The sequence below is a fragment of the Zingiber officinale genome, chromosome 2A (assembly GCF_018446385.1).
Source record: "Zingiber officinale cultivar Zhangliang chromosome 2A, Zo_v1.1, whole genome shotgun sequence".
NCBI classification, from domain to species: domain Eukaryota; kingdom Viridiplantae; phylum Streptophyta; class Magnoliopsida; order Zingiberales; family Zingiberaceae; genus Zingiber; species Zingiber officinale.
Genome location: NC_055988.1, coordinates 31,609,435 through 31,618,762, shown reverse-complemented (window position 1 = coordinate 31,618,762; position 9,328 = coordinate 31,609,435).

The window sequence follows — 9,328 nt, the reverse complement described above, 5'->3', positions numbered from 1 at the left end:
CCGCTGTAATATGTACGTAGAGTATCGTAGCCCCGTCCCTTAGGGTTAGCAGGGAGGGCGGGCGTTACACTAGAAGATTTGAATTTTTGAAAAGATACACTACAACAAAAACCTTCATAGATATCGGTTTTCCACCGATGTCTAGTACATTTTCGACCGATGTCTATGAAGGCGATGTAAAAGGTCTGTCATTTTAGACATCGGGTTAAAACCGGTGTAGTATCACTTAACGACATCGGGTGTAAAATCAATGTAATATTATATGTTAATAACACCAGTTTTGACAGCGGTATACGACCGATGTAATATTAGTTAAGGACATCGGTTTTGCAGCGGTGGAAAACTGATGTAATATCAGTACTATTTAACGACACAAATTCGATTTCTAAAATAGTGAAAAACCAATATTATCACCAAGCAAATCATAAAATTAAGTTAATATTATTAATTCACTAAGAAAATCACAAATAAAAATGCACCGATGTATCTAAACACACCAAGTCAATATCCATATAACCAACACATAAATATTTTTCTTACAACATAAAAAGATAATAGATATTGTGCATATCAAGTCATGAGTATCCACAAATTACACATAACTATTCTTCTTACAACATCAAAAGGTAATAGATAGTACACAAATAATCTTCTTACTGGTGCCAACGTTATCCTTCTTGCTCTGTGCAGAGATTTAACTAATTGTTTCCAGTTGTTAATAGACAATTCTCTTTATCTATTACTGGATGGGCACCTCTGCTTGTTTGATGTCCTGAGGGTGACAACTGATTGGTGATTCTTTGTAAAGGAGGCCTCCATCTTAAAGGAGCCACTGGAGACTTTGGGAACTTTGCAACATCGTTCATAGTTGTCCTCTCACCATTTAATTGATTCTCCAGTTCTCTTACCTAAATAGAATAAAATAGTCAATATGGATATAAAGCAGTTTGTTGCTTATATAAGGGAAATTAAAGATGCTGTAAATTCTACTCAAATAGAGATTGAAAATGAGATAAGTAACCTTTTGCTGATAATTTTTACTTGTTTCCTCAGCTTCTTTGATCTGCACATTTGAAATAATCTGTTATAAGGCAACTTGTAGTAGAACAATCTGCCAGCAATATGTCCTATTCTTCTACAAAACAAAACTGTTATTGTCTTCTCAGAAAATAGGATAATATGAAAGAGTACCAAAGAATTAACAAGAGATTAATAGAAGTGAACTGATAAGAGTTAAGACTATTGATTTACAAAGGAAAACATACTCATACAGAGGATCCAAATGCAGAAAAATAGGAATAAGCATTACAATAGAATTCTTACAAACACAGGAAAATAGGAACAATAATTAAAATTGAATTGTTAATCACATCAAAAGGTCCAAAATTGAAATCAAATTAACTTAATATTATAAAATTTGGATCGAATTGTTAATGCACATTTATAAAATTGCATAATAGAATCAAATTGTGTAGTATATTATCAGGTGAAATTTGATATGACTTAGCAAAAATAGACTTACCTTGAGAGTCCTGAAAAGATCATTTAGGTAATTAACCTCTGAATCAAAATTAGAAATGTAAAGCAGGGCAACAACTCTCTTAAATGCATACGGGATACAAATCACTGATGATATGGGTTAGGTTTCGTGGCTCCCTGATAAGAAAAGGAAAGGAAGTAATAAAACCAAGGAGATAGAATAATATCGGCCGGGATATATCTCCAAGGGAGGTAAGTCTATATCGACCGAAATATACTTCCCAGGAGGAAGATTCGCATTGATTGGCATATACCTCAAAGGAGGTAGGCTAATATCGGCCGGGATATACCTCCAAGGGAGGTAAGTTTATATCGACCGAAATATACTTTCCAGGAGGAAGATTCGCATTGATTGGCATATACCTCAAAGGAGGTAGGCTAATATCGGCCGGGATATACCTCCAAGGGAGGTAAGTTTATATCGACCGAAATATACTTCCCAGGAGGAAGATTCGCATTGATTGGCATATACCTCAAAGGAGGTAGGCTAATATTGGTCGGGATATACTTCCAAGGGAGGTTAGTTTATATCGACCGAAATATACTTCCCAGGAGGAAGATTCGCATTAATTGGCATATACCTCAAAGGAGGTAGGATAATATCGGCCAGGATATACCTCCAAGGGAGGTAAGTTTGTATCGACCGAAATATACTTCCCAGGAGGAAGATTTGCATTAATTGGCATATACCTCAAAGGAGGTAGGCTAATATCAGTCGGGATATACCTCCAAGGGAGGTAAGTTTGTATCGACCGAAATATACTTCCCAGGAGGAAGATTTGCATATATCTCAAAGGAGGTAGGCTAATATCGGCCGGGATATACCTCCAAGGGAGGTAAGTTTGTATCGATCGAAATATACTTCCCAGAAGGAAGATTCGCATTAATTGGCATATACCTCAAAGGAGGTAGGCTAATATCGGCCGGGATATACCTCCAAGGGAGGTAAGTTTATATCGACCGGGCTAATATCGGCCGGGATATAACCCTAATTTTTCAACTACTGTTCATCTTCTTCCTCTTTCTTCCACACCGAGAGAGATCACTGACTTGAGCATCGGAGGGCCTAGCCAGGGATTCCCACCCCGGTCTTAGGTCACTGACGGTAGTGTTGGTTGGTCTCTTGTGCGCAGGAAGTCTTGGAAGCTTCGGATCTGGGTTTTTCTCTTCAGATTTAGATTTCCTCTTCGTCATCGAGTCTTCATGGAGGAGGACCTTCGGTGACTCTATTTTTTCCCGATCCGCTTTGGGTTTCTCGGATCGGCGTTCTACGAGTATTATTCTTCATCAGCGTAGTGGGTTTCTTTCTTCCGGATCTCCGTCTTGTTCAGCTTCTCAGACAGGATCAAATTTGGCGCCGTCTATGGGAAATTCACCTGAATCTGAGACTACAGGATGGAAGAAGCCGGAAAATCAAACCTACTCACTATCAGTCGTGAGGATTTGGATTTCCTCATCAATTCTCACGTTCAGAAAGCCTTACAACAGCAGCAACAACAACTTCAAGCCCACACCGGAACTACTCTACCAACAGCTCATAATCCAACAATATCAACTACCGAGCATCAGAAAGGAAAGGAGCTGGAAGAAGAAGAACATGTGTATTTTCCTCCAGCTGTTGTTTCTCCGACAAGACGTCCACGAGCCATTCTTCGCACTCCCATGGATCAAGGGGGCAGGAGGCCCGTGTTCCAAGAGTCCTCTGGTGAAGCACCAGATAGAGAAAAGCGTAAGACCAAAATGATAACTAGTAATAGCTCACCAGAGAAAGTCATCTCCCCATTCTCTCAAAGTGTACTAGATGATCCGCTTCCTAAGCGATATCAAAATCTTCAGATCAGAGAATACACTGGAACAACAGATCCAGAAGATCATCTGTTGAAATTCGAGAACGTAGCATTATTACAACAATTCTCTGACGGGGTGAAGTGTCGGATGTTTCTCACTACCCTCGGAGGAGCTGCACAACGCTGGTTCAAGAAATTGCTAGAGAAGTCTATTCGAAAATTTAAGGATTTCAAGAAAGTCTTTCTACACCATTTCTCCAGCAACAAAAGGTATCATAAGACTCCTTGGAGCCTGTTTTCAATTAAGTAAGCATCTAAAGAGTCCATCCGAGCATACATCAAAAGATTCAATCAGGTAGCTATTGATGTACCTAATGCTACCACTGAAATATTAGTTAGTGCTTTCTCTCAAGGTTTAAATGATAATGATTTCTTTAAAAATTTAGTAAGGAATCCTCCTGTTAATTTTGATTCCTTGATTGAGGGTGCCACCGAGTTCATTAATGTGGAAGAAGCTCAAGCTGCTCGTAGAAAGGAGGGTGTTACCTCTTCCCCTACCCAGGTTAAGGAGAAAGTTCCGGCCCCTGTGCCTCCACCAAGAGGTCCTAGAATAACTCATCCACCCCATCGACAACCAGAGTATCGTCCACAAGCTGTACAACATGTGAAGATACAACCGGAGGCACCAAGGAGATGGTGCACCTATCATAAAACTAGCAGTCATCATACTGAAGACTGTTTTGTTTTAAGAAATAAACGAGCTAATAGGGAGCGTTATCAGAGGCAGAACTATTATCGACAGCAGTACCCCTGGCAGCAAAATCCACTCAAACTGGAATATCGCCCGGTCGAGCCTTGGCAGGAGACAATACCAGTCCCGGCCGGTGTTGGGTTTTTCGGGCCGCGAAAACCGCTTTTCGCGTCGCGGAAACCCCGAATCACCCAAAGCCGTAGGATCCGTGCAAGGAAAAATTTCGAAAACACAAGTACGAGTTATAAACAACGATCTACAGTAGATCTACAAAGGAAAAATACTTTATACCTTTGATGCGTGCCCTCGCAAATCCCGCTCGTCCAAGGTACGTGTCGGATCTCCAAAGTATCAAGGTAGATACTTCTCTAGTGATATCCACACGAACAAGGAGTGCTCTCTAGCACTAAAGGATGGAGAAGAGAGCCCCAAGTGTGCTAGCACTTTCTAGGGCTCTTGGGTAGGATTTAAAAGGAAGAAGAGAAAGGATGCAAAAGGAATGTCTTAGACTCAAGAAGTAGTATCCCTCCTTTGTGACCTTCACTCTTCCTTTGTGCTTGGAACTCACTCAACCACCTTCACCTTCCCTTGGAACCCACGGCAACCACAAGAGAAGAGAAGGAAGAAGCAAGGAAGAAGATGAGACAATTACCACACATCAATACACACTAAATGAAAACCATTCAATCTTTAGTGTGGCCGGCCACACACATAACTCCCTCATTTAATGTGGCCGGCCACATTAAATGGAATGGGAAGTGTTGTAACCTCCATGAGGTGGCATGTGATGTGGCAAGGATGAGTCATCCTTATGATGTGGCAACACATCAAGTCAAACTTGATGTTTCAACTTCTACTTGGTCAAGTCAAACTTGACCAATTGTCTTCCTTGTTGAGTTAAATCCAACCTTTGATTCAAGTCAATTTCAATTTAATGAATCTCAATTCATTAATATAAATTGACTCAATGAATCAAATTTAAATTAGACTCATTCAACAATTGAATCTAATTGAGTCTAACTCAATAAGTCTAATTTGAATCCAATCTTTGGTGCATCATATGAACCTAATCCAATTGGTTCATCATATGAACCTAATCTCCATCCACTTGTTCTTTGTGTGTGACCCAATAGGTTCTTGTAACGTTGGCAATGTTTCTAAACTCCTTTAGAAACATAAGCAATGAGCGGCATCTAGCAATACATCATTGCTACCCAAGTTACAAGAAATGTCGAGATCCAACATCACCTTGTGACTACTAATTGTGACTCCTCACAATATATGACAAGTGTCCTTCTATCCTAGACATCTAGATTGATCAATGTGAGGCATAGACCGTGTCATCCTCTGACCAATCTAAATCTTGAACTCCAAGTAGACTCACTCAATCAAATGAGCTCAATATCTCATATTGACTCATTTGGGTATGACCATACACTTCGTGGTCTTACTCTATCAAGAATATCGATGTCACTCCCGTCATATAGGAGGGATAGATCCCATCTACATCACTCACATCCCTCTGCATAATTCGTTACATACCCAGTAATCGCCTTTATAGTCCACCCAGTTACGGGTGACGTTTGTGAAACCAAAGTACATAACTCCTTATGTAGGGATCCATGGTGACTTCAGGTCTAAGGACTAATAGTCATACTAATAGCCACATGAGAAAGTATATGACACTCATATAACGATCCATGATACTTTCTCATGGCGGGTCATTCAGTATACATTCTCTAATGCATACCCATGTGTCAGCTTGATATCTCTATATCCATGACTTGTGAGATCAAGTCATCGAGCTGACCTACATGCTAGTCTTATTGTATTAACATTGTCCCTGAATGTTAATACTCGACTAGGAATGAATTAGAGTAGTGTTCCCTATATCATCTCACTATCGATTCAACCAATCGATTGATATAGGTAAGAACCTTCTACTCAAGGACGTTACTATACTTATTTTATCTGGCACTAATACAAATAAGCATAATAACCAAAAACCAAATGCCTTAATATATATACAAGAATATGATATACATGAGTCCATACAATCATCAAATGATTGGCTCTAGGGCTCTAACTAACAGCCGGTACCAGCCAAGTGTCAGAGAAAACACCTTCTGAAGCTGTGACAACTCGGCAGGAAGAAAACAGGAGCAATGCTGCTCGGGGCAATATCAATATGATTACGGGCGGACCCACTGATGGGGATTCTAATAGAGCTAGAAAAGCACATGCCCGAAGACTAGAAATTCATGCCGTGGGATGTAGTATGGAGCGGGCGGCCGGCCCCGAAATAAGTTTTGGGCCCAGAGATCTCGAGGGGGTAGAAATACCCCATGATGATGCCCTGATCATCAAAGCTGTGATAGCCAACTACGTCATTGCTCGTACCTTCATAGACACGGACAGTTCTGTCAATATTATATTCAAGAAGGTTTTTGATCAACTGCAAATTGATCCGAGTGAACTTCAACAGATCGTTACTTCTCTATATAGATTCACAGGCAACGAAGTACAACCGTTAGGCCAAATATAGTTGGCCATATCTCTGGGAGAAGAGCCTCTGATGAGAACAAGAAGATCTTATTTCATGGTAGTAGATGCTCCATCCTCTTATAACGTGATACTGGGTCGACCTGCCTTAAACGAGTTTAGGGCAGTCGTTTCTACTTTTTGTCAGAAGATTAAATTTCCTGTGGATGACCAAGTCGGGGAGGTGTGAGGTGATCAGAAGACAGCTCGAAAATGTTATGTAGAAATAATTCGAACTGAAGCTAACACCGCCCGAAAGATTCAAAGAATGGAGGTTAATGTCATTCGGGAGAAGCATCCCGTCCTGGTTTATGAAGAGAAGGAAGAAGTTCAAATCCAGGCCGGTCGGCCTGAAGCTACTACATATATTGCGGCTGATCTTGATCCTGCTCTGAAAGCTGAATTGGTGCAATGCCTGAAGAAGAATAATGATGTATTTTCCTGGACACCCAAAGAAGTCTCGGGCGTTTCTCCTACGGTCATGGAGCATTCCTTGCATGTCTTCCCAGATGCCCGCCCGGTCATGCAAAGAAAAAGGAGTTTTAGTGCGGAACAAAACTAGATCATCAAAGAATAAATAACTAAACTTATGGAAGCTGGTTACATCAGGGAAGTACAATTTCCAAGCTAGCTAGCTAATGTGGTGTTAGTCTCTAAGCCTGGAAACAAATGGCGAGTATGCATTGATTTCCGGGATCTCAACAGAGCTTGCCCAAAAGACTATTATCCATTACCCAGGATCGATCAATTGGTAGACTCCACTGCGGGATGCGAATACATCTCTATGCTAGACGCTTATCAGGGCTATCATCAGGTTCTCTTAGCTAAAGAAGATCAAGAAAATGTCAATTTTATAACATCTGAAGGTACTTATTGTTATAATGTTATGCCTTTCGGACTAAAAAATACAAGAGCAACCTATCAAAGACTTATGAATAAGGTCTTCCAGAAGCAGATCGGTAGAAATATAGAAGTATATATTGATGACATCTTAATTAAGTCTCTTCAAGCTGCTGATCTATGCAGGGATGTAGAAGAGACCTGCAAGACATTGAGGCAATATGGGCTCAAATTAAATCCGAGCAAATGTTTATTCGGCACGAAAGGGGGGAAGTTCCTGGGATATATGGTGTCCGAACGAGGGATAAAGGCCAATCCGAGCAAGGTCAAGGCGCTACAGAACATGGAGCCACCACGCAACATGAGAGAAGCTCAGAGATTGACAGGCCGGATTATAGCCTTGTCTAGATTCATTTCTAGGTCGGCCGATCGTAGCTTCCATTTCTTTAAAATACTTAGAAAGGCCAATAAATTTCAGTGGAATGAAGAATGTGATAAGGCTTTCCAAGAATTGAAAGATTATTTGTCTACTCTCCCTGTATTGGCTAAACCTATAGTAGGAGAGACTCTTTGGATATATTTGTCAGCTAATAAAAACACTGTAGGCTCTGTATTAGTTAGACAAGAAGGAAAGGAACAACAACCTGTATATTTTTCTAGCCATTTATTAAAAGGAGCTGAGTGTAGATACACTACACTAGAAAAATTAGCTTATGCCCTAGTATTGACTGCTCGAAGGTTGCGCCCATATTTCTTAGCACATGAGATTATTGTATTAACCAACAGTACTCTTGGACGGGTGTTACTCAACCCAGAGGCATCAGGTCGGCTGATCAAATGGACAACTGAACTTGGGGAATATGACATTCAATATCAACCTCGCTCGGCTATCAAAGCACAAGCTCTAGTAGACTTCATCATAGAAGTTCAAAGCCCTGAGGAAGAAAACATTTGGAAAATTTATGTAGATGGCTCTTCAACTAGACAAGGCAGCGGAATTGGTGTTCTTCTTATATCTCCAAGGGAAGACAGACTTCAACTCTCCATCAGATTGAATTACAGAGCTACCAACAATGAAGCAGAATATGAAGCCCTGATAGCAGGATTGCAGGCTGCTCGGCATATAGGGGCAACTCGAGTCCTTATCTATTCTAATTCTCAGTTAGCAGCTCAACAACTATTAGGTAATTTTGAAATTAATAATGACAGGCTTAAGTTACATGCTGAAGCATTTGATAAGTTGAAGTCCCAGTTTCAAGAAGTGAATATACAAAAAATTCCTCGATCTGAGAATCAGGTAGCAGATGAATTAGCTAAGCTGGCCTCTACTATAGTACCGTGGAGCTTAGATCGGCCAGTAGAACAAACTCTGCTAGTATCTTGTATCGAAAGACAAGCTGACGTAGAAATTCAAGGTGACTGGAGAGCTCAAATTATATTGTATCTACAACAAGGTATTCTTCCAAGTGATATGGAACAAGCGAGGGTATTTAAGAAGAAAGCTGCCCAGTACACCATGGTAGGAGAACAGTTATATAAAAGAGCTTTTTCCAGACCTTTTTTGCTCAAGTGTATTGGCACAGAAGATATACAGTTTATTTTACGAGAAGTCCATCAAGGTTCATGTGGTAGTCATATAGGAGGGAGATCTTTGGCTCGCAAAATTCTGCTAGCAGGATATTTCTGGCCGACTCTACATGAAGATGCCAACAAGTTGGTAAGAACTTATATTTCTTGTCAAAAACATCAAAATATCTTACATTATCCTACACAGTTATTGAGAACTTCTATAGTTTCATGTCCCTTTGATCAATGGGGCATGGACATAGTAGGTCCATTTCCTATGGCAGCTGCACAGAGAAGGTTCTTA